Here is a 27631-nt window from a genome sequence, read left to right as displayed (position 1 = left end):
CTGCTTCGTTCTGTTGTACATGGTATTGTTATGAGTCGGACCTGCGTCTCTGGTACCGATCAATAATACTAATCACACTGAAAACACAAAGTGCCTAGTTATTTAGAAATTCGTTAGCCTTTCCTACCCCTTCTATCTCTGGTAGCCATCAAAGAATGTTACTTTTTGTGTAAGATTCAATACCTATTATTGAATCTTTTTACAAGTGAAAGCATATGGCATGCACCTTTTGTGATTGACCTATTTCAATTAACTACGGTCCTCCAGATTCATCCATGTTATAAGAGGTTTCACAGGCTTATCATGATTCTTTTGGGTTGTGAGTTATTCTATTGTATGTATGCACAACAATGCATTTATCTATACAGCTCTTGATAGTAACGTAGGTGGTTTCCATCTTTGCTATTGTGAATAGTGTTGTAATGACCATAGGTGTGCATATGTCTATTGTGTTACTCGTCATATCTCTAAAATATCTACCTTGGAGTGAGATTGCTAGATCAAAACGCATTTGTATCTCTCAGGTTTTGAAGGAGTGTCATATTGTTTCCAATAGCAGTTCTGCAATTTTACAATTTCAACTCCAATGTATAAGAGTTCCCTTCCACCACACCCTCATCAGCTTTTGTTAATTTCGGTGTTTTTTAAAAATTATTTTTTATCATTGCCATTTTTGGAGGAGTGAGACAGTATCTCGTTGTTTTGATTTGCGTCTTTCGGCATAGTTCCAACGTAGTCCTGGTCGTGTAGTGGTTACGAGTTGGGTTTCAGCCCAAAGTCTGCAGTTCAAACCAATCAGCCACTCTGTGGGAGAAAGACTGGGCTCTCTACTCTGGGTAACGGTTACAGTCTCAGAAACTCACCAGGGCAGTTCTATTGGGTTGCTATGAGTCAGCACCGTCTTGATGGCAGTGAGTTTGGTCTTTTGGTTTTTCACAATGGCTTAAAGCACCCCACTTCTGGCTGAAAGTTCAGTGGTTCAAGTATGCGAGTCTTCCATGTGAGCTTACTTCAGTAAAGATTTAGGGTCATGGAAACCCTGCACAACAATTCTAGCTTTCTGTGATTACGAGTTGGAATTGACTCAATGGCGACGGATTTGGATTTGTTTTCTTTTTTGGGGGGTTATCTAATGAATGCAAGCATTTCTTAACATTCTCTTAAACAGTTTTGTTGACATGTAATTCACATACCGCACAATTAAATGGTTTAAGTACATTAAAAGAATTTTGCGATCATCCCCACAATCAATTATGGGACATTTTCTTTATGTTTGTACTTGTGATTATTGACCTCCTGAATGTTCTTTTTGGTGAAGCTTTGCCCCCTTGTCATTTTTTTTTTTTTTGCATTGCCGTTTTGTTATTAAGTTGCTGAAGTTTTCTATGTATTTTAGAGATCTCATTTTTATTTACTATGTGGTTACCAAAGACTTATTCCCAATCTAGATTTTATCTTTTTATTTTGTTTTGGTATGGTTTGTGGATAAGCATAAATGTTTAATTGTTAAGAGATCTCAGTTATTGAATTTATATTCTGTCATTAATGCATTTTTAGCTTTGTTTGTTAAACTATTTATGCCAAAAATTAGGCCCCCAACTTTTGACTCTATCTTATCTTTCAGGACCTTTATAGTTTTAGCATTTAGTTCTTCGAGTGATTTTCAGTTGGTTTTTGTGCATCGTGTTAGGTTACATCCAGATTTTATGAATCCTTTTCCTAGTTTGTACATTTTATCCGATTAAATTATTTTCTTGTAAAAAGCTACCTGTGGTCAGGATAGGTTGAGGGGAGAAGTTGAAGGGAGAATGGAGTTCAAGAGGGATACACATACATTTTCTTAATTTCTCAGAAGCATGGGTCTGACAATCACAGAAGGCAATATACTTGATATGGCTGTCAGGAAGGACTCTTTCTAAAGAATGTTTTTATAGAATATCATTGTGACACTTTGAGCAGATAGATGTCTTTAGCAGTATGTGATTAATGTAACATAATAAAAGAGATGCACACCAAAGTGTCTGTACATGTCTGGTTAAGTATGTTTGATTCATTATATGTGGTTCTCAGTTCTGTCCTCTTTCCACAGTTCATTTTTTATCATTTCAATAATATATCTATAAATATGAAAAAGTTGGCACCTTCAAAGTCTTTGACATATATGGCTATTAATTCATAACTCTAAAAAATTGTATCTTTCAACCTGTCATTTTAAAGCTTGTGGAGTTTATTACAGTAAGTAACCTGTGTTAGAAATTATATTTTGAACTTTAGTAAGAAGATAAATAAGCTCGTGAATGCAAAGAAAAGACACTTAGATATAGTGCTAAAACAAAATTACGTGAACAGATCACTCATTAAAGATTATAATTTTAAACTCATGAAGATAATTTTGAGATTCGTAGTGGTCGCTAATTACCAACTTATTTTCCAACTCCTCCAACAAAAACCTACAAATTCACTGCTATCAAGTAAATTCTGCGTGATGTAAAAAGCCTAAATATTGGAAACCCATATCTATAAGGTCACAGTGGCTTTCCAACCACATATATCATATATTGTGCATATGATAAAGGAAGAAATCCATCTAAAGTTGTTAAAATGAGCTAATGGATTAAGCATCATAATTTTATAGATCAATGATACACCTAGGTCTTTTATGTCAGTGTATTATGAAGGCAAAAAATATTTATGTAGTAATACACACTATGTATTACTATTTTAACAAAAGCCTGATATAGGAGGCGCTAATTACTGATGAGGAAGTTGAGACGGGCAATGCGTCCAAGATCACAAATCTGCTAAAAATTAGAGCTGAGCTTGAAATTTAGCAGTCTGGCTTCAGAGCTTCTTTTTAAAATGGTTATCTTCCAATTGATTCCACATTTTGTGAAATTAATTCACATTTATGTCATATCGATCTGTGATTGACAGTTTCCCATGACTGATATTCTGGAACTAGATCACTTTCTTTCAAGGGGTCTCCGCGTGGACTTGAACCTCTGTTCTTTCAATTAGCAGCTAAGTGCATTAGCCACTTGCACCATTTGATTTCTTAGATCCTTGGTTTTCTTCTCATGTTTCTTTCTTTGGATCAATTCTGAAAATAATGTCCAGGCATCAGGAGAGTAAGTCTGGAATGTTCCATGTCATAAACTCTGAGTCACAGATGATTTGGGGGCTTTGGGGCGAGGCCAGAATATTAGGTATGAATAATCCTGTGGCAGTGGGTGAGGCCAGTGGACATGGTTTATGTTGGAGCCTCATCATGTCCTGGGTGACTCATGTGCATTCAACAGCAGAGTCATGAAACATTTACACACACCCAATATCAGGTTCACTCTGAGGTTGTTCTACCACAGCCATTTTACAGCTCTGTCTCAAAAGCACAGGCATTCTCCTTTAAAAAACAAACAAACATTTTATTGGGGGCTCATACAACTCTTATCACAATCCATACATACATCCAGTGTGTCAAGCACTTTTGTACATTTGTTACCCTCACCATTCTCAGAACATTTGCTTTCTACTTGAGCCCTTGACCTGAGCTCCTCATTTTCCCCTCCCTCCCCTCCCTCATGAACACTTGATAATTTATAAATTATTATTTTTTGTCATGTCTTACACAGGTCAATGTCTTCCTTCACCCAACTTTTCGTTGTCCAGTACAAGCCTTCTTTTGGCCTCTTCAGAAGGGGACCATGAAGGAGAATGAAAGAAAAGGTGGCCTCGGCACTGGTGGTTCTTTCTTTGGCAGCTTGGTCTTCCTTCTGAATTAAGCAGTGCACCCAGATGGTACTTTCTTTGGTCCAGTTATGAATGGAGGGAGGTAATGGTCTTGGCGGTTAATTAGACGGAGGTCCAGCTGTTGACAACAGTGTCACTCTCTCCAAGACCTTGGGCAATTTTCTTATTATTCATGGACAGAACTTCCTTGCAAAGTTAGAAAATGTGGAGAATGGAACAGGAGATTTTAAAATTTATTTTTTGGGTAATTAACATGGAAGAAATCTTAACATTATTTTCAGTGGCCACTTAGCCAATTGCTTCAGCTCATGAGTGACTGATGCCAGAGCACTTAATCAAGAATGTTAATTTTATTCATTGTGGTATCTGTTTAGTGTCAAGTAGGAGGAAGAAGTGGTTTAAAATATGCAATAGTAATTATTTTTCCCACACAAGGCCTTCTAAAACTATAAATAAAGTCAAGAAACCTAGGCACAGACTTAAAGAGGGTCAAAGAATAAGGACATTCAGCATTGTGAACTCGAACACACCTTGCATCTCCATGAGTAGTTTAGTAGCACGTTATAGGGTTGCTATGAGTGGGCATGGTTTCAATGGCAGTGAGTTTGATTTGGTAGGTGTACATGACTCTGAATGCTTTTACTCAGTCTGGACTTGCTGTTGCTCAAGTTCAATGCTCTCATCCTTGACGGGACAACAAACAGAAAAACAGTTTTGTTGTTATCCATTTGATTCTGACTCAGGGCGACCCCATGTGTTATAGCGTAGAATTGCTCCATAGGGTTTTCTTGACTCAACTTTCTGAAAGCATATGCCACCAAGACTTCCTACCTTGCATCGCTCGTTGGACTTGAATTACCAACATTGAGTTTAATCATTGAATGTCAACCATTTGTACCCCAGAGGAAGCCTAACAGGGAAAAGAGGGTCTAATTAATGGAGACAATTACATGGGATAATACATTTCCTAGACGCATGGCAAAAGTAAATATTAAACCATAGTTCAGAGTAATCCTTTGGTCTTAGAGATAGAGTACTGAAGAGGAAAATTCTGCTTGTAACTTTGGGGTGTAGCAATTCCTTCCAATCTGTGGTTTGCATGCTCTTGGTCAAGTTCCCTCTCACTTCTGGGATTCACTGTCCCTGTGAAAGAAGGGATTGGACCCCATATTCTTGATGGTCAGATTGCAGTTTGCATATCCTTTACTTTGGGCTTTTCTAAATAAACAATAAGTACATGTATGGTAACTATGGCGAAGGACTGTATCCTGGGTGATAATCGTGAAGTCCGTGATGTCTAAACACGGGGTGATAAAAAGTGAAGTTGAAAAATGAGGAAGGGGTGTGACAGGGTGTAAGCTAAATAGTTTTGAAGGAGTGTGCACTTTTTAGGCTGCCTAAGGTCAGGGTAGAAAAATATGTGTCTTCTGCTAGCATTTTTCAGAGGTAGCTGAATTAACTTTTTGGTTTTCCAGAAAGGCAGAAGGCATAAAACAAGGATGGGTCAGATGATGTATTCTGTTTTTTTTTATGATGGAACAAACCTTTTGATAGTTGTTTATTTACTTATTTTTAAATTGAGCCTTAAAATGACATTGACATTGACATGACTAGACATTGCAAGATTTCACGTGAAAAGCAGCAGAAAACAAGTCAGAGAAAGACTAGAGATTTAGAGGCTTACTATTATGATAATGTATATCAAATCTATTTGTGGGGTTTACATACATTTCAAATATATACAGATATATAGAAGAATGTATAATCAATCTCCAGGTTCACACGATCAAGGTTCAGCAATTAGTTCATGGTCAATGTTCTTTCAACTATATCATCACTTACTGCCATCAAGATTAGTTCGAAGTAAATCCTTAATGTGATGTAATTTCATTTGTATATATCTCGGAAGAACTCTTTATTTTAAAAGCAATAGTAATATTACTCTCACAATTAAAAAATGAACAAAATGTTATTCTTCATGATGTTGACAGGGTTCAGATATATTTATCAAATGTATGTACATACACAGTTACATGTATATGTGTATATATATGCACATAAATGTGTATACATATGTACACACACATGCGCACACATGGGAGTACCCCACAAAACCTGAAAAAAGCTCTGTTGAGTGGAGCTTTTGTAGTATGCATTTTTCTCGCTAGGCGAGTATCCAGCAATTCACTCTGAATTAGTGCACCCTGTGGTGTTTCCTGGGAAGATTCTCTTAGGTCACAGTGAATATTTTCATAAAAGCAGTTTTGTGTGAACCTTGCTTTTTGTGATGGCTGATTTAAGAGACCAGTGTGTGGCTGTGAAATTTTATTCTTGGAAAAAATGCCACAGAAACTGTTGTGATGTTGAACATAGCTTACAATGACAATGGTATGGGAAAAACGCAAGTGTATGAGTGGTTTTCTCGTTTCCAAAAATGTGAAAGGTTGTTTGATAAAAAACCTTGTCTGGACATCTGTCAACTTCCCCAATGGATGATAATGTCGACTTTTCATTTCATGTCAACAATTCATGCACTTGTGCTCAAAGACTGATGACGGAGCGTTGCAGAGATGGCTGAAGCTCTCTGGCTGTCTTGGAGCTCAGTTCAGCACATTTTAATGGACGATTTGGGAATGGGAGCAATCATCCTTCATTCTGAGTGACCAGGGTAGAAAGAGCGTCCAGTGGAAACACGCTGTGCTATGAAACAACAGCTTTGAAGCTTGAAGCAACCCAGACTTTTCCCCCAAGATCATTAATGGTGATGAGACATGGTGCTAGTCTTATGACTCCCAAACAAACATCAATCAAGCCAGTGGAAGACGCCGTCATCACTTTACCTCCCCAAAGCTGGTCAAGTGAAATCAAAGATCAAGAGGATGCTCTTTTTTTTTTTTTTTTTAATGTGAGGGAGATAGTGCATATGGAGTTTGTTCCACCAGGTCAGACTGTTAATCAAGCTTTCTATTTAGAGGTTCTGAAAAGATTGTATAACAGTGTGCTACTAAAAAGGCCTGATTTGTGGCAGACGGGCCATTGGTTTTGCCATCACTTCAATGAACTTGGTCACGCGTTTGTTCCACTCACCTAACTCACCTGACCTCACTCTGTGGAGCTGCTGTTTGTTTATGCATGTGAAGTGGGACATGGAAGGACAGCAATTTGATGATCTAGGAGAGGTAAAGAAAAAAATGATAACCATCCAAACAGATGAGTTTGAAAAATTTTTCCAAGAATGGAATGACGTATTTGACAAATGGGTTAAGTGTAATGAAGAGTACTTTGAAGGCAAAAAGCTTGTTTTGTAAAAATTTTTTAAATAAATTACTTTGGAAAAAAATTCCATTTTGGTGGAGGTACCCCGTCATGTATCTATCTATCTATCTATCTATCTATCTATCTATCTATCTATCTATCTATCTATCTACACAATACACACACACAAATAAATAAGCGCTTTGAATCTGGATTCTAATAAAATCCATATCCAGTTATTTAATAATATATAATTTAAGTCTTTTTATTATATAAGCTATCTGTCATCTATATCTTTTTATCCTTGACATTTATTTATGAAATGACTGGGTCATTTTTATTTGACTTCAGGAGAACATTTATTAAGTCTTAACCAAAACCAAAGCAAAGCTGCATCATTCAGAAGATGGAGAGCATGAGCATGCGGTCCTCCTGGTGTCTGAGGGTTTGTTGAGAAACAGAGCACAGTAAATTATCCAAAAGGTATAGCTGGTGGCAGATCAACACATCACAGTTCCGGGTAGGGCTACAGAAGCAGAACAGGAGCAGGACCGAGACATTCCCACTACATTGCACCCAAAAGCTTGCAAGATTGGCAGAGGGCCTTCCAACCAAGGCAGTCTGGATATGACTCATCACGATGTGACCCCAGCAAAGTGGCTCTATCAAGGGCACACTCAGGCCAGACTGGGTCATTTTTATTGTGAGTTTTCTCATTTTTACGACTACATTTCGGTGGTATCTTTTGACATGTGACTAAGTATATTTAAGTTGATACTTGAGGACATGACTAAATTCAGGTTTAATTTTCTGGTGATGATTGAAGAATATTCCTGTTAGGAGACAAATCATGTCCAGTTGTCTCTCTTTGTGAGGTATCAGTAGCCATTAATAAATAACTATTATCTCCAAAGACCCAAACCCAAACTCACTACATCGTGTCAATGCTGACTCATAGCAACCTCCAGTGGGTTTCTGAGACTGTTTATTGGAGTAAAAAGCCCAGTCTTTCTCCTCTGGACCTGCTGGTGTTTTCGAACTGCTGACCATATGGATCATAGCCCAGTGTGTAACCACTACACCACCAGGGATCCTAATTATTATCTCAATTCATTAGTTCATTGACATTTGCAATATCTTAATTCTGTTACTATGATTCCTTTTTAATCTATTAGCTAAAATGTTCCCATTCAGGGAACTCCTCCCTTTTGGTTACAGTGAAGTGTATATTATTCTTCATATATTTACATGTGGAATGCAGGATAAATGTATCAGTTTCCCAGCATCCTTGAAATGTGACTAATAAGACATGGATCATTGTTGTTGTTTTGTTGTCAGATAGTTTTAAATATGTCTGTTGAGAATTTTAAGACACGTGGACACATTTGAATCCCCACTCTGCCTTGTTATTCTAGAAAGAATCTTTTTTTCCTGCTTGCAAGGTGAAGTCTGGCTCCCTTTTGGCTGCCGAGGGTCTGATTTGCAGGGCAGTGTCTCTGAGTTGCTTGAACATATCAAAGTCTCGCTGACAGGGAGGTCAGGTCCTGAGTTCTCTACTGGAAGTAGGCGCCCTTAGAGCAGGGGTGTTTGCTTTATCGAAGCATTTTGTTTCCATTGTTTAGGGCAGAGCATGCAAAAGTGGGCATTTCTAATGTGGAGTGAAATTTCTTAGTATGACTCTTCTACTCCTGTCTCTAACTGCCACCGACTATGCAAATAGGACACTATAGCACTAATAGAGGGGACTGGTCAGCTTTAGTTACCATTAACTAAGGTAGCATGTTTAAGATCTCTGTTCCAGGTGGCAGAAGCAGAGACCAGTGGCACCAGAGGGTGAGGCCTGAACCAGACAAGAGGAGCAGTTCTAGAGCAGGAAGCTGTGAGGCAGAGCAGCAGCCTGGCTTCCTGGTCCGTGGGGGCAGCGGCCAAAGGACCATGGGTCTGAGCGGCTGAGGACTGGAGAGAGGCTTGGCTGTTGGCTGAGAAGAGGCGCTGCTGTGGATCAGTGACTATCCTTATGATTATTTGATCTTGGCTTGTGGAAACCGTTAACTCCCCTACTAAACCCCCTTAATTGTGAGTATTGTCTGTGAGTTCTGGGTTGCCATTGCAACGAATTGTCCAACTTGTTGGACAATTTTCTACTAGAATAAAAGTAGAGTACCTTGGGGAGAATGGTTGGTGTTAGAATAGAAAGAGGCTGGAGACATGCTTGACTTTGACCCATGGCAATAGAAAGCCAGAGGAGGTGAGATATGGCCATCTTCCCTACCATTATTACATCTCATGAATATATGTTTAATAACTAATTTGGGAAAACAGTATCTCTGAGATTTATTTTTTCATCCATATATTCAAGTAGTAGCCAGATTAAAAATATTTCATATCTAATAGCAGTGGTCATTTAACTCCAACTGCAAATTACTTACTTCTTTGATATATGTGAAGTGCTGCTTGAGGAACAATTATGAAAAAAATAATTGCCTTTATTATAAAACAATAAGTCACATGAATACTTGTTAAACCTTGACAGCATGCAGTAAAAAGTTCTGAAAGGTAGGAGGGAAAGAGGTCATAGTCTACTCTGCCTCCAAAGCATTGTCAGGGACAAAAGGTAATGCTTGAGCATAAGGTCAAGATAACTCCAAAAATGATATAAACCAATTAAATCTGATGTTAGTTACTTGAGGTACATCCCTGTGTTGGGAGGTGATTGGGATGAACAGAGTAGTTTCTACATGGGAAGGATCCACAGTGTATTGAATTCTGAAGGAGACCAAGAACATATTTTGGAGTCGTTTTCATACATGGAAGAGAAAGCCTAAAGTCTTACTCTCAACAATTTCAAAACTACCCTGACAGAAATCGCTCTTCCACGCAGAGAGTTCATTAAAAGCAGTCTGTTCGTCGGTAACTACCACCATCCTCACCTTTTCCTGCTGACAGCACGCAGCTTCCTGCCTCCCTCAGCTTCTCAGACTCTGGAATGTCCTTCCAGTCTTTCTTCCCCTGCCTTGTTGTTGCCATTGAGTTGACCTCAACTCATGGAGACACCACATCTCTGGAGTGGAACTGCCCCATAGCATTGTAGAGATCGTGCCATCTCAGAGGCACATCACCAGGCTGGTGTTCTGAGCTATTTCGGGCTGGGGTGGGTGTGGGTGTTTGAGCTTTCAACCTTTGGACCCTTTATGCAGCTGGAGCCTCCTCCTGCATATGTTTGCACACACAGAGGGGCCATTTGTTTCGAGTCCTCCTCGGGTCACTTTAAGGGTTCTCGGCTTAACTGGAGAGCAAATTTTCCATCGTAGCTCTAATATAGACAGCCACCTCTCAGACCCCAATCAAGGATCTAAACACCCTCAAGAAATACATTTTGTGAAGCTGTAATATAATTCTATACTAGACTCACCCAAAACCAAACTCACTGCCACCATGTTGATACCAACTCATAGTGACCTTATGGGACCAGGTGGCACTGCTCCTGTGCGTTTCCAAGACTGTAAGTGTTTATAGGAGTAGAAAGCCTTGTCTTTCTCCCTTGGAGTGCCTGGTGGTTTCGAGCTCCTGACCTGTGGAGACAGCTGTCCCTCTGGTTCAATAAGGTCCATATTGTGAAATGTCAACGCTAGCACTTCCATTCATCAGCATTATTCAGCATTTATTTTTATTTAAATTTTATTCAGTTTTTTATTGTTAACTAGGTTTTATATTTCAGATAATCAATTTTGTATCCAAAAGTTTAAACTACTCATGAACCCATGTAGCAGCTTACCCTTCCTTCCTCCTCTGATTTCTCTTCCCTCGTGGGTTGGTATCGTCCCCATAACCCAAGTTACTACCTGTCTGGCTTCCATCCCTTCCTGCCCTTCCATCCAAACTAATTAACCTCCTAAGGCTTTTCCTTATATTATGAATGTCTTTGTCTTATTTTTCCCCCTTATAACAATGGTCTCATATAATATTGGGCCTTTTGTGATTGATTAATTTCCCTCAGCATTATATTCTCAAGCATCACCTAACATTTACTGTTGATTTTATTCTAGTGAATCTTAAAGGTGTATTGTTATATCTTCCTTTGTGTGTGTATTTGTGTCATGGGTGTGTGGAGTGATATATGGAAGGTTGGGGGTTATCATATGTATTTACAAAGAGTAACAGTGAAACTGTTGGTGAAATTTTAATCAGAATTTAAATGATCAACTTTTAATATCAAAGACGCTTTGCCACTTTAAATAAAAATTTTGAAACTCAGATTGATACCTGTTGTCACGTGAATAATTTTTCTGTGAGGATAAAGTGTCCAAAAAATTAAAAGAGCAAAGTGTTGGTATACTTTGGTAGGAGTTTGAATTGCTGAGTAACCATATGTCAGAGGTAACAATAATTTAGCCTATACAAAGATATGTTGCAAAATGAGAAGAAGAATTTCATCTCTAAAAAGAACATTGCTAAGATAAACACTTGGAAATGAGAAGTGAATACTATTGACATAACTTTTACATGAGTGCAATAACATTGCCCAGACAAATTATAATAGTTTACACACCCACTCTTCACTTATCACCTTGGTTAGGTTCCAATGGCCAAATTGTTAAGAGAAACCATTACTGTGCAAAAATGGAGGATGAATACATCAGATCACAAATGGAGGATGAACACATCATTACATAAGTCCAATATTACATAATTCCCATAACTGAACTGCCAAACCATAGTCCAGTCAAGTTGACGCATATTTTAACCATCACAGCCAATGTCACTCTTGCCCAGCTCTTCTGTGTTTGCTATTCACATTGTTAATGTTAAAAAAGTCAGAGAGTATATTTTTTACTATTGTCATAAATGTAAAATATTTAATAACAAGGTAATTTTTAAATGAAGAATCTTCTATTTCTAAGAATAGAGTGGCAAAAGTACCTTTCATTTCCCCTCATGCTCTGACAATAAATTTCATCTTATTTTAATAATTGTACATTTCTCGATCCTCTGAATCCATGAAAATACTTTAGTGTTTATATTTCACCTTGCCAAGATAGTGCTAATTCATGAAATTCCTAATTTCTTCCATAGACCTGGCCAGTACCAACATTCATTGCCTCCAGGGATCCTGACTGGTTTAGTTCACAAGAACCCATGGATGACTCCGCCACATTCAGTGGTGATTTAATAGCAGAACCACACTGTTCCATGGCCCATTTTAATTTTTCTGTGGTCCAAGGAGGACCCTGGCCTCCATTTGAAGAATTAAAAAAAAGGCATCAATCCATTAAAAGCATAGTTTAAAAAATTAACTTCACTTTCATGAATTAACTAATTTTTTAATTAATAATTTTTATTGGCAGCTCTTACAGATGTCATAACTCCGTAATTCAAAGGTTCAAGCATAATTGTACAATTGCTACTACAATCAGTTTCAAAACCTTTTGTTTCTTCTTAAACTCTTTGTTAGCAGCTCCCCTTTATCCCTTCTCCCCACCCTCCCCTAGAAATCCTTATTGTTATTGTTACATAATATTATTAATATTTTGTTATTATATATTTTCACCTACAATTCTGTTATTTGCTCTCCTGAGTGGAGTTATAAAGTCATCGTTGCTATTAGCAATCCCTTTTACCCTCTTTCCCCCTCCTGTCTTTCTGTATCCTTAAAGAATCATTACTCCTGTTGCTGTTTCTATAGGGTCATCCATCCTGGCATTCCTACATCGAATGATCTTACTTATATGCTGAACATATGTAGGTCTAACAGTATTAATGAGGTGAACATAAGGCTTAATAGTAAGGGGAGGAAATATTAAAGAACCAAACATAGTTATGAGTTTCATCAGTTCTATACCTGAATTCCTCATCCCCCCCATGCAGCCTGTCCAATTGTCTTACAGGTGGGTATTGGGTCTCCACTTTGTCCCTGCTCCTTCACATCCATTTGATGGCTTGTTTTTGAACTTCTGATACCTCTTCCCATCAAAACCTCATGATCTCACAGGCTGGTGTGCTTCTTCCATGTGGGCTTTGTTGCTTCCCTGGTCAATGGTTGCTTGTTTGACTACAGGCCTTTAAGACCCCAGATGCTATATCTTTTTTAATAGCCGGGCATCATGAGTTTTCTTCATCACATTTTCTTATGTACCCATTTTATCTTCAGCGATTGTGTCAAGAAGGAGTTTCACTTTTATTGCTTCTCAGCTAGCGATGCTTATGACTTGTAGTTTTGTTGGGTACTTTATGAGGCAGAGGGTAATGGCAGATATTGCAAAATGCATACTTCTAGGTGAAACTATGGTCATCATGATCATCAGTGCAATAGGATAAAAAACAGGAAAACAAAAACAGTGGTCAAGCTACTTCCTGGATGTTTGAGAACAATTTTGACAAGGCAGGGAAAAGAGATTGCACTCCAGTGAGAACTAGTTTAACATTTGAATTCAGAAAAACTCACATTTCCTCCTTTTTGAGTCCTACAGATAGAGAAGAGGGTAAGAAAGAGAAGCCATTCAGAGGGGGGTGTGAGGGAGTATTAGATAGTAAACTGAAGATTTGCACAGAAATGAGCGGTTCTTTTTTTGTGACTTTTTGTTGTTGTTGCCTCTTTTAAGCTATTGCTTTCAGTTGACTTCAATGCAGTCACTGAAGTAGCTTAGAAAGACATCTTTGATTTGCCAGATCAACCAAAAGTTTTTAAATGTCCTTTTGTGTCTCCATTTATAATGCAAATAGTAAGTTGGCATTTGGGTTCACTTCACCATCTTCTCTGAAGTGGGTTAACATACCCAGAGTGGGGAAGGGAAGGGAGTCCCACAAGAGAGCACATCTTTGATAGTTCAATAAAAAGAAAAAAAAAGTATTTAGGTCTTTTCTAAATACCTCCCACCTCTTAAGAATATATATTTAAAAAAATGAGAGGAAGCGATCTCAAAAGAATAAATTGTGGTTACCCTCTATGTTAGCGGAATGACTAAAGACATGGTTTTATGAATTACCCATGACTTAGATATTTCTCGGGGTCCTGGTGATGCAGGGCTTAAGTGCTGCGCTGTTAGCCCAAAGCCCACCACTCACTCTTCGTGGGAGAGAGACGTGGCACTCTGCTTCCCTAAAGATTATGGCCTTGGGACCCGTATGGGGCAGTTGTGCACTACATGATCTCTGTAAGTTGGAAATGACTCAGTGCCAGTGAGATTGAGTTAAAATTTTTTTAACTATTCTTTAAATCCAGCCTTTATGAGCTCATTAAAAAGACTTTGCTTATGTACCCAGGAAAGCCAGCCTCTTTATGTGCTATTAGAATTGAGTCTAACATACTGTTTCAATACATATTTAGAAAGCGGTTGATAGTTTGTTATGTAAAGCAAGCTGGGCAATCACCTTAAACGGCTGTTTACATTTTTGTTTTATCATATGCAAACATTCCCTGGTTGAAACCGTTTTAAAAAGTGGTAACTCTGTTTGAGGATGATGGAAAGAGACTGAATTCTGGTTGAGTTGGTATGACCACTGTATTGCTTTGTTCACGAGAATCTCAGCCCCTCCCCCCACAAATATAGTAAAAAAGCCAAAATTAATTATGTCAAAAGCATAAGGGAGAGTTAGCAAGGCTCATACTACTATGTTTGGAGCAGAGCAGGCATGTAAACCCCATATTCCACGTTTCCTTTTGAGAGTCTCTATAAACCCCTCCATGCCTTTTGAAGCTTCAGAATTCCGCAGTCATACTACCCAATCCTGTGTGTGTGTGTGATAAATGCTCCCTGTAAATGGAGCTGAGACCAATAATGTTTCAGGAAGCTTCAGGTGAAGTGCTAGTAATAACCATTGCATAAACAAGTGTTTGGCCATCTTCTGTTTCATGACGGAGCCTTTCAAATGTAAACAATTTATAAGGAAAAGCATGGACCATGTGAGAGTTAAGAAACAGAAGGGCAATTCAGAAGGGTATTTTGTCAGGAGAAGTACTGAGGGCAAACCTATAATTCTAAACTGTTTAGATATCTTCCATATATATATGGAAAAAAATTTATATATTTATATTTTTTTCCCCTCTTGGTCTTCTCTTTTTACTCCGGCTCTTCTCTTCTTTCTTTTTTGCTGTTATCTCCCCACCTTTCCCTGCACTTAGCTCTTGAGCACTGCTGTAGATTTTTTTGCGTTGACTTCTGTCAGGGACTTGAGTTCTCAGCTTCTTCCTGCCCTTCACCCCCGTCTCTTAACTCCTCTGCACACCCCTAGCCCACTATCAACTTCCTGAGGAGACACTGCTTCCTGGTCACCCTGAACCGTGTTGGAAAAAAAAAAAATGTCTGTAAAATCTACCGACTCATGGCGATCCCTGGGTGTGCAAGCAGAACGGTGCTCCACGAGGTTTTCAACGGTTTATTATTATTATTATTTTGCCAGAAGTGGATCACCAGGTCCGTCTCCGAAGGCCCATCTTTGAGGGTGGACACGCGCCACCAGACTTCAGGCCAGTAGGGCAGTGCCGTAAGCATCCGTAGTACGCAGCCTTGCACCTGGCTGTTGGGTCCCGCAGAGGCGATTCGGACTCCTAGCAGCCTCGTGCAGTGAGTAGAACCGCTCGGTAGAGTTCTCTAGGCTTTATGGGAGCACATTGGTGGGTCTTTCTCCCGAGAAGCCACGGGGAGGTTTGAACAGCCAGACTTTGGTGCGCAGCCCGGCACATACCATTGCACCACTCAGAGGGTCCTCAGCCTAAGCTCGGTACCTCTTGTAGGGTCGCTATGCGTCGGAATTTACTTGATGGCCGTGGGTTTGAGTTTGTATATGTTTCTTCATGGTTTTATTTTAGTAAAAAAATTAGACACCCCCCTTTTTTTCCCGAAATACCCAGCACGTATTTTTTTTTTAATCAAGACAGGAACTTTAAAAAGTAACCAATTATCAAATTTAAAAATATACGTATTTAAACAGTTTTATTGGTTTTTCTCCTTTTCTTTCTTTTTTTGAAATCATTTTATTGGGGGCTCCTACAACTCTTATTACATCCTTTCTTTGGTCATCTGACTTAAGTGCTACAACTCTGATTAGAGATCAATTATTGTTTTTTCATATTGTGACTGTGCTTTCTCATGTAACACAGCTCATTTAAAAGTGATCAAATGCTGACATATTTCAGCATATTAAAACCTGTTTGCAAAAATTATGGTAAAATAGCACAAAAAGTGAGAAAGATATATACTCTCTAGAGCAGTGGTTCTCAACCTTCCCTAAGACCACGACCCTTTCATATAGTTCCCCAAACATAAAATTACTTTCATTGCTACTTCATTACTGTAATTTTGCTACTGTTATGAATTGGGCGACTCCTATGAAAAGGTCGTTTGACCTTGAAAAGGGGGTTGAGACTCACAGGTTGAGAACCACTGCTCTAGAGCAAGGGTGTGGGACATCTGGCCTGGGGTCCAGAGAAGACCCTGTGGAATCATCCACACCCACTCACATGAGGTGCCTCACCGCAGAGAAGGAATTCCAGCCATCACAGAGGGACGAGTGAACTCAATGTTCGACTAAGCACAGTAGACTAATTTTTAAGTTGATAATTTTGTATGACCACGAATGCTGTTGTAAATATACAAGTGGCCCTTGGCAACAAAAAACATTTCCCACCCCTGTTGTGGAAGCAATTCTTGATATCCTGTCTGTTTCCTGTTTTCGACTATTGAAAGGGTACCCCAAACTCCTCTGAAAGTATTGTCCCCTGGCAAGGATTGGCTGGGGAGGAGCTGGTTTACCATAGACTAGACCCTTTGCTTCCAGGTGGACCCAATGATGTGCCATTTGTGGTCCAGAACATTCCTTTGGGATCAGTGCTCTCCAAGTCCACACTCTTGCCTGCCTCCCTTCGTTCCTTGACTTTTACCTGAGAACACTCCCCAAGGGACCATTTGAACAGGGATTTCTGGTACACTTCTCCTAAGTTAGATAAAATAATTTAAATCTCAAAAAATTAATTAGCTCTTCAATATTCATGAACTAGCCAATGGTAAGATGGTCATTGGTAGAATAAAAAAATTAGATTCAGCATGAAAGTAGCCAAGATTTCCAGTTGTGGCTAAACTTAAGTATACAGATAGTATCTTTTGCCTGATTAAAAGAGGAAGTATCTTGTAAGGAGCTACATAAATTCAAGATGGTATTCGCTTGGAGAAACCCCATGAATGAAACAGCAACTGTGTCTTGAGTACTAACATTATGACTAGATTTATAGTTTCCAAATTGCTTTCACTTCTAAGACCTCAAGTAAATCTCTTGCCATCCTAACCAGCGGGGACAATTGTGACATCCACTTTGCACGTGTGAGCAAAATGTCTCAGAGAGGTTAAATGACTTGGTCACTATCTCATGGATTGCCTATGACATAAGAATGCCCAATTAATTTAAGTGTAGTCTCATTTTCATCGGCGGGTTTTTCATAATCTGTTGCTAAATCTATAGGACTGATTTAGGGCTACAGGCTTAGGGTTTATCTTAGGCAAAGTGTCCAATTGTGTTTTATTTATTTATTTTAAAATCATTTTATTGGAGGCTCATACAACTCTTATCACAATCCATCCATCCATCCATCCATCCATCCATCCATCCATCCATCCATCCATCCATCCATTGTATCAAGCACATTTGTACGTTTGCTTGATGTGCATATTAGTTTTCCATTGCTCTGTAACAAGTTACTCCAAAATTTTAACTGCCTTAAGAACAAACAAACAAAAATACCCTGACTTATTTCTCAATTTCTGTAAGAAATCTGCAGGTGGTTTCACTGGATACCTTTGTCTTAGATTCCCCTACATTTTTAATCAAGATGTTGGCCAGGCTTTGATCTCCTTTAAAGGCTCACCGGAGGAGGATCTGTTGTTCTTCAGAGTGAACAAGTGAGAGAAAGCGATGGAGGACCCGCAAGAAGGAGCGCAGCGTCTGTGTGTGACTCAATCTTGGATGTGACATCTCACAGCTTTGCATTCTATTGGCAAGAATTGAGTCACTAGTCACAAACCTCCTTCAATGGGAGGGAGATGAGAATATTGGCAGGCAGAGATAATGGAGTATTGTTTTAGGGTTTGCCTATTATAGGGTTTCACTTGACTTCCTGATCTGCCAAGCCCCACAATTTGGCCATCCCCCTTCTCTGGCTGGAGTATCTTTAATAGGTTACTGTTATGGGTTAAGGCACATGTACTCCAGTTTAATGCTCTTCTCGCTTGCTCTTCCTCCTACCCACTCATCAATTTCTCTTCTCCTTTTATTCTTCCTTTCTTGCTTCCTCTGCCTTCTAGCTTCTAACTCTGCTCACTTCTCTTTCAGAACCTTGATTTTCTCTCTTCCCCTATATTCTGGCTCTCACATTCATTTCTGAATTCAAAATCTTCGATAGCTCTTCCTATTACCATGCCTTTCCTCAGTGTATTCACAGGGACCACGGATAACAAGCAGTTTCAGATGCTGGCTTTTTGTGTCTAAATAAAGTCATTTAATTCAACTATTTAGTCTAGTCTTTCCAGTGAGTTCCTCTGGGAAGTTGACACCGTGATGAAATGAGTCATAGAGCTTTTTATAGAACATTGAAAATCCCATTTTAGAGGGCAGGGGAGAAATTTCTTTTTCTACTTCTCCATGCCAACTGTCAGGTCTGAATTACACAGAGCTTGTAGTCTTGTGTGTTTTATGATTAAATAATTTCAAAGGTAAGACGATGAAGATAATGGTGATGATGGTGATGTGCTGGTGCATCATTTATCTAAAATCATGGTGCAAGTCCCTGATGGCTCAGACTGCATATTTAGTCTCTATTTCCAGAATGTAACACAGTTTGCACTAACAAATGAATGCAAGACTATAGCAGAATCATAGCAGATGAATAGTTTGGCTTTTTCAGGCATTAAAGAGAGAATGGAAAAATGGTTTTCTCAAATCTTATGTGAATTTCAGGAAAAATGAGGACAATATCACGATGTCTTTTCTATTTTTCAGCAATAGAAGATGCTCTTAAAGAGACCATTTGCTACAGCACAGAGCACACTCACATGTGCGATACTGTGCAGTCTGCAGCCTGTTTTGGTTGAGGATGACTGACAGCAATGAGATGGCCTGCTTTGTGAAATTAGGCAATGCTTCTTGGGGTGAAGCAGTGAATAGGGTATATTCATCTCGGTGATATGATGCTCAGCCTATTGGCACATGCCAGCCCATTTTGTTGCATGACCTGCTGGATAGAACACATCAAAAGGAGAAGTCAAATTGTTTGGAGAACAGTGGTTTAGGGAGTTAGAATGCATGGAGTCTTTAGATTCTGTCCTCGTTTGCTGCTTGTCATGCCCTGTGCTCTATGTGGGATGCCCCAGGCGCTTCTTTCGAGGACACTTGACCTACCAATCATATTTCAGAAACTACTGATTTGGTGCTTGCTGATTGAGTTTAGACTCCGAGGAGTCCAGCTGCTGGATTACATACAGACTAATGACCCATCAGATGCTAAAGGCAAGAGCTTAAAGTGCACTAGTGAATTAAGCTACAGTATTGTCGGAAAGGAAGAATTTATTATGTCATTAAACTTAATTCAATAAGTTTTGCTTCTTTAGATGCACTGCACTGAGGGAAAAGTAAGAAATTAATTTTAAACAAGTGTTACCATTTTTCTTCTGCTATCCCAGGTAAAGGATAGTCTCGGGGAATTATGTGGCAGAATATTTCACCGGGATTAGTAGAAAGCCATTTCAAAGGAAGGATAAATCGTGAAAACTGGGCCTGGCTGCGTAGGCAGGCCTGTGCTTCTACGTTCAGAGACTGCTTTCTCCAGTTAGTAAACACAGAAGAAACCCAAGCTTGCCTAATTTTATGACACTCTGGGTGAAGAGTTCAGGGATTTGAGATTCAAATCAAAAAGCTTACTGAGACAAAGATGTCGGCAATAACAATGGTTGATGCTTGGAGTTTAACGCGAAACCTAGAATGCGCACAAAATGAACATCTCACTGGAGGGTTTCCACCTCAACTATAGGGATTAGAATGGTACGAAGAAGAGTCTCTTCATTTAAATACGACTGTAAAACACAAGCATGTTTCACATTTGGTGGTTAGTCTTTCTACATATGCTTTGTGGCAACAGACAAAATGTTTATAAATAGGAACCCAAAGATAACCAAGGAAATGAGAGTGTGTTTGTACCTTTTTGTCACTTATCAATCTAAATAATCTGACAATTCTCTCAGGTATTTAAAAATGAATTTCAATGTTGCAGAGATAAAATAGTTAAGGAATAAAAACAACCCCACACATCTCAGAGCACCTGAAATATCAGTGCTAACAGTGGATAGACTTTCAGTATTCATATTCTGGGTAATAAGATAGACATCCGATTAGCGATTATATGTAATGGTATAGAAAGAGAAGTCATCAACAGAGTCTAACCATTGTTTTAACCAAGAAAGTTTCAAAGCTGATGCCTTGTGTCAAACAAAGAGCAAAAGCCCTGCGAGGCAGCTCTGTGGCCAAGGCATAGAACATTGTCATATCATTGCAATTCCATTAGATTACATAAGATATAATAGTCTATGGTTAACATGAACGTAGAAATCATAACCAATGGATTTTCCCTCCTTTTTTTCCCCCCACTCCTAAAAAGTTCTAGTTTATTAAAAGTAGCATTCTCAAGCCAATCATATTTGGAATTTTATTTTCCTACCAGATTTGCTGGGAGATCTAGGCTTGTGGAGGATCCCTGGTGGCCTAGTGATCAGATGCTGACATGAGTCAGAATCGACTAGATAACAGTCCATCTCCCCCCCCCCCTCCATTCTTCATTTTCTCACAAATGTGCCTAGACAGTCGTAGGGTCATACTGTTCTGTTTTTTAGTGCTTCCCTGTTATTATATTTCCTTCTCACTGGGTTTTCTTCAGCTCCAGCCTATTTGTTATTTGTTGCTAATTTAGGGACAGTCCAATTTAGACAGAGGAAACCAAATAAAATCTGCGAAGCAATATTTATTAGTCTGATCCTGAATTTCCAGTAATCGATAGAAACAAACATTGCAAAGAAATACAGAAAAGAGAAAGCCAGGAGTCCTACCACTTCCTTTCCCAAGTGTCATATTCTTAAATTCACTTGAAATATATATATTTCCCAGGCTCTCATTCAAGTTAACTTATTTGAGTTCAAAGTATCACAGTAGAGATACAGATTTTTCTCTTCTCTGTGTATTTCACACCATGGTAATCGTTCCCCTATCTGGGGATCAGAATAAAATATTCAAATATTCATGAATACAAAAGCAACTACAACGTGTGCCTGCCAGTATGTCATGTATATAATATACTCTTGAATCTGCTTCATTCACAAGAAACATAAACTGCCACTCAATACCAGATGACTTTCACATTCCAGTAACATGACATGAGAAGCCACCAGTTGGAAGGGAATGAAGATCGTTCAAGGAGTACTTATAAAGTACTCTCTCTATTGTTCTAAGAGGCAACTTATAAAGAGAGATGATTAAAAACAAACCCAAACTACACAGTCAAACACAAAAATAGAAACAGAAATTGCAGTCTAAACTGTTTGTTCTTGGGGCAAACAGCTCTGCACAATACAACATGCTTCAGTTGTACATGTACGAAGAGCAAACAAGGCCCTGGGTGATGCAAATGGGTGGTGCACTTAACTCATCACCTAATTGTTTGAATTTGAATTCCTAGAGCCACAGCTCAGAAGAAAAGCCTAACCATCTACTTCCGAAACAAAAATCAGTCATTGAAATCCCTCTGGAATGCAGCTCTGCTTTGACTCAGACTGGGTTGCCGTGAGTTGGCATTGACTCAATGGCAAATGGGGGAGGCTAAGGTGATCAAGCAAGGCTAACTTGTCATTGGCTTACTCTAACTTAGAGACCAGAACTATATTTATCATATAGTTTATAAGTTTTTCCACAAAAATCACTTTAAAAGTTTGATAAAGGGGTTTTCTTTTTTAAAAATCATTTTATTGGGGGCTCATACAGCTCTTATCACAATCCATATATCCATCCATTGGGTCAAGCACATGTGTACATTTGTTGCCATCATCATTCTCAAAACATTTGCTTTCTACTTGCATAGATACTTTTTCTTGACAAGACTGGATCAGTCAGGCATGAATGGGATCCTAACTTGGTAGACACTAACCTTTTTTTTATTATGAAGAGGAGAATGGATTCTAACTGGGGAGTAGGGGCTTAGAGCTTTGAATCCCATGAAGGCTCTGCATTTTATTGAGATCCAAACTTTGCATGGAAAAGGACCGCTTGCTATTTTCTTAGGAAAATGAGAATGATGGACTCATGGAGGGGTGCTGCCTACCTGCTGACATTGATGAGATCCAACTGTCTGCAAAATCGACAGAGCCAGTGGGTTAATATTTTCCCTGCACCTTGATACCGTCACAAATATCAAGCACTGTGGACTCTGTGGAATTTTCAGTCCTTCCAATCTGCAGACAACAAACAGTTCAGTGTCTTAATGGGGAAGGTGGCTTCCTTGGTAGGCTCACAGCAGCATTGGTTTTATGCTGGTGGCTGCAGTCCATTAGTAAAAGCTTTGTTCTTATCCACTTTTTTCCCTCAAACTATTTCAACTTTAGGCTATATTTGAAGTTGAAAATATTTTGGTAGCAAGATTAGCTCTGTTGAACCAGAGTGAGGTCTTGATGTAGAGCATACACGACCTGGTGTTGGCAGCACACAGTTCCTGGTTTTACGTTAGTATTGGGGGCTGATTCTAGTGGTAGCTTCTTTATGAGGCGAATTTCCACAGTGTGTGTTTCGCTTCTCAAACTCTCAAGCACCGACAAGGGAAGACAGCTCAAAAGCTAGTACAATTAGGGAACGAGATGCTAATTTAGCTATAGTTTCTGTTTAATTGGAGGATAACTCATAATGTCCAGCAGTGTTCCTAGGGCAAAACTGTACCTAGGAAATGTCTTACATTTGAAGTTTCTCTTGCTTTCATTATGTTCTAGCATGCATTTTTAGAAATCCAACACATTATTCCACCAAGCACTGAGCTGAGCCAATGAATTTTGAAAGAACTTTTATAAGAATAAGAGATAACATTATCTACTGACTTCAGTAAGCAAAAAAACCACACCTCAAATCGGATCATGCATATATTACACTCAAACTTCCAGATCATCACACCCACACGTACTAATATCCATACTCACACATAAGCACACACACATGCTGGTTCTTAGCCCAGACTTCATATAGAAAATACAAAGTTTTAACCTCTTCTGATGAAAGACTAATTTTTAAGAAGGCTAGACGAGAATATCAGGAGCTGATAAATAATTGGCACATTGAAAGCAGCACAGGAATAAATAAGTTTAAAAAAAGGCTAAAAGATATGAGGACCCCAAAATAAACCTTAGGTTCCCATGGTATCTTTGCTTCAGCAAATGTGTCCTTACACCCAACTCCATCTTAGAAAGATGATTATTAGCTCCGTAAGTCAAAAGTAATTTCTACATAGATGGTCAACATACTAAAAGTTGGGAAGTGTCATGAAACGGATGATATTTATTGAGTAAGTATAATAGGTGAAACCTATGACAAATAATGTCCATTCTGCCTCTCCTACCTCATGACCCCTATACCTGCTCCAGCCCTGGCCCCTACCCCACCTGGTGTCATTCTCAAACATCTAGAGATTATTGTGTTCTGATTTTTTTTTTACAGTAACCCCAGATAATGATCCTTTCTGGCTACAACTTTTAAAGGTATTTTAGTTTTTCATTTCTAACCAAAGATATTTTTAATAACTGGTCTTGGGGGTTGCACACATCCTATATTTCTCTCTCCGAACCTTTGCAGTGCAGCTACTGAACCTTCCCCTTACCCAGGTGGTAGTCATTAACTGACAGGTCATGGTTCATGGTGAACAAGTTAGGTCAACAAACTTGTTTTTCATCATGGCTGGTTTTAATTTGAAAGAGAACTTGTTACCTATTTGATAATGCTTCACTGAAGTTCACCTATTTCAGGTAGATTAATAGCTTGTTCAGGATGAGGAGCCAGGGGCCTTGTTGTAGGTTCAAGGTTCAAACTTCAGAAAGTATAAAAGTCCTTGTTTTTCTTCTACCTGTTTGCTAGGGCATGCCTTAGTGAACTTGTATTCTTGGTAACACTTGAACAATCACAGGTCTGGGATCCTATAATAATAGTGAGAGCCATGTTATATAATTCAGAAAAGAATTACGAGCTGGTAGGACATTCCAGGTTGGAAGGTTTTCAATTTGAAGAGCATGGGGCTGGTGGGAATTTAAGAAAAAATATTTTTCTTATCATTCGGTAGAAAAACGAATGACTCTTTTAAAAATGGGATGTTGCATTTGAGACAAGTCAAAGCATCATAAGTAATTATTAGATTGAAAGAAATGTTTGAGAAAAGCTGTTCATTTTTGGATCAGTTCATGACAGTGATCGAGCAGTAGTTCCTTACATAGATGTCCATATGAATGCATCATGAGACAGTTTAAAGTTTGTACTAAATTATTTCCTAAAAATTTATCTGCTCTTTAGAAAGCAGGTAGGAGACACTTCCAGGAAGATGGTGACGGAGTGACACATACCAGAGGGACACCACAGAATCCAGCTTAGAAGGAACTTTAACACAGCTGGAACACAGGAGGAACATCATAAAGATAAGTAGGCACAGACCCATGGGGTTTTAAGGGCCTGGGGGCTTTTGGCTTGCCTCAGTGGAAGCCAGCTGGGGCTTGACCTTGGCCCCACAACTGTCTCTGCGGGAGCTGGTTCCATTTGGAGCCCATAGGGGGGTTTGGTCTCAATACAGCCACAGTATGCCCCCGCCTGCCTCAGGGCAGGGACAGGACCCTTGCAGCTCCAGGGGCAGGGATCGGGGTTCAGGTACATTGTTGCTTCTGTTTACATCTCTGCTCTCTGTCTCCCCCCATCTCCCCCCCCCCCCACGGTCTTTGAGGCTGTGGAGGGGCTTTTACTCCGCTCAGATGCAGCTTGCTGCCACTGCCTCTGTACAGGGACTAAATCCATGCAGCTCCACCGGTGGGGAGAGGGACCAGCTACTCTTCCCCCACAGTCTATACTGTCTTACTTAAATGTTTTTCCTCCTGTTTGTCTTTTCTTGTTCTCTGACACTCCACTGCTGACCTCCAGATCCCTCCCCTTAGCCTAGGGATCTTACGATTGCACCACACCAAGCTAGGTGAGCTCCACACTGTGCAGCTAGCCCGAGACTAGGGAAAGACCTACTTTCCCTCCAGGGGATACTCTGGCCAACTTCTCACTGGGGAATTCCTGCCTCTGTACCTTGAGGCATAAGGCAGCTCGGCCAACACTTGTCAACATTCCAAGCTGTTGCAGGAACCTCAACCCAACCTCTGCAACACCAAAGCAGGCAACCCATTAGCCTTCTGGGAAACTTCCTGATAGGAAAGCCACAAGAGGATAAAGTGGTAGGTTAATCCCATAGTAAAATTAGTTGTAAGCAGTTCAAAGAAGCATTCCTACAAGTCCCCCAGAGAGAGCCAGTGCTCTTCGACTCCCTGGAAAATGGCACCTGGCTCCTCTAAAACAACACAACACAAATACCGATCAGCCACAACTACCTCAATAAAAGAACAGGGGAAACAAAAGGCAATGGCAGAAGATGTCCCGAATATAACAGCATACATAAAAGAAGCAGACATTGAGCTGCCACAGAAAGAAATTTTCAGAATGTTGTTTGGAGCCATACAGGATACAAGGGAAACAATACAGAAAAAGGATGAAATGATAGAGGAGATAAAGGCCATATACTAGTGGAAAATACAGGAGCTTAGGGAGGAGATAACAAAAACCAGTAGCAGAAACACGGACCTTGAGAATTGACTGGAGGAATCAGAGAACCGCATCAGTGACTTGGAGGACAGCCAAGGAGACTTTAACAAACGTGAACAAAAATCTAATAAGATCATTAGAGAAGCTGAAGAAAACCTAAGAGCTATGTCTGATGCTACAAAGCGGAACAATATTAGAATTATTGGCTTACCGGAAGAAGGCACAACAAAGAAGTCATCTACAACAATAGTGAGAGAATTCTTGGAGGAAAACTACTCCAGCTTAATGAATGAAAACCAGGCAACCATTCAGGAGGCTGGAAGAACATCCACTAGATTGAATACCAAAAAGTCACAAGGCACATAATAGTTAAAACTATCCAATTTGAGGAAAAGGAGAAAATCATGAGAGCAGCTGCGAAAAACAGGCAATCTCATATAAAGTTTCCAAAATAAGAATATGCTCAGACCTATCACAAGAAACTATGAAGAAGAGTAGAGAGTGGAGTAATATATTCCAAAAATTGAAGGAAAACAGCGCAAACCCAAGAACAATCTACGCAGCCAAATTATTGATCAAGATAGATGGAGAAGTAAGAGTCTTCCAAGATAAGGAAAAACTCAAAGAATACATCAGAAGAAACCCAGCCCTACAAAAGATCCTTTCTGACCCAGAATGGGTAGAAGAACAACACTCACCAAACATAAATAAGAGACCACCACATAGAACAACCGCACCCAGAAGGCAACAAAGAGAAAACAGACCCCAAGATAGCATTGGCTTAAGGATGGAAAGAAGTCAAGAATGATACACATATGCACACATGCACAACACATTAATGAGAAAGGAAAGTAGGAAAACTCCAAACACAAAAGGTATAAGATGACATCACAGAGTCCGCAGATGGAGCTCATAACATTGACTATCAATGGCCTGAACTCAGGCATTAAAAGACTGAGACTAGCAGACTGGCTTGGAAAACACAACCCATCAATATGCTGCCTACAGGAGACACATCTCAGCTACAGACAAAAATAGGTTGAGAATCAAAGGGTGGAGAAAGTCATACCAAGCAAACAGCAACTGAAAATAAGCAGTGGTTGTAATCCGAATCTCGAATAAAATTGGCCTCAAAGTGCAAATCATAAAAAAAACATAAGGAGGGATTCATAGTGGGATTCATACCAGGGATGCAGGGATTGTTCAACATACAAAAGACCATTAGTATATATTTTGTTCAAGGGAATGGTAGACAAAACCACTAAACATTGTAAACATATATTCCCTGAATGAGAGACCCCTGAATGTGTCAACCAAACACTCCCAAAGATTAAAAAAGAAATCACAATCTCAACAATTATAGTAGGTAACTTCAACACACCACTCTCTGAGAAAGATAGATCACAAGAAAGAAACTCAACACGGAGAACAGGGATCTAAACCCCATAATTAGACAATTTGACCTGATAGATATTTACAGAACTTTTCATCCAAATATAAAAATATTCACATGCTTTTCAAGCCCACATGGCACATATTCAAAGTTAGACCACATGCTGGGGCATAAGGTGAATCTACATAAATTTAAGAACATTGAAATCATACAGACCTCTCTCGCTGATCACTGTGCCATAAGGCTGGAAATCAACAAAAGAAAGACAAAGAAAAGAAGAGCAAACAATTGGAGGATGAATAACTCTCTACTGCAAAAGGAGTGCGTACTGGCACAGATAAGAGATGAAATTAGGAAATTTCTAGAAAACATTGAGAATGAGCACACGACATA

Source organism: Tenrec ecaudatus, chromosome 13 (genome assembly GCF_050624435.1).
Source record: "Tenrec ecaudatus isolate mTenEca1 chromosome 13, mTenEca1.hap1, whole genome shotgun sequence".
Taxonomy (NCBI): Eukaryota; Metazoa; Chordata; class Mammalia; order Afrosoricida; family Tenrecidae; genus Tenrec; species Tenrec ecaudatus.
Note: the sequence above shows the minus strand (reverse complement) of the source record.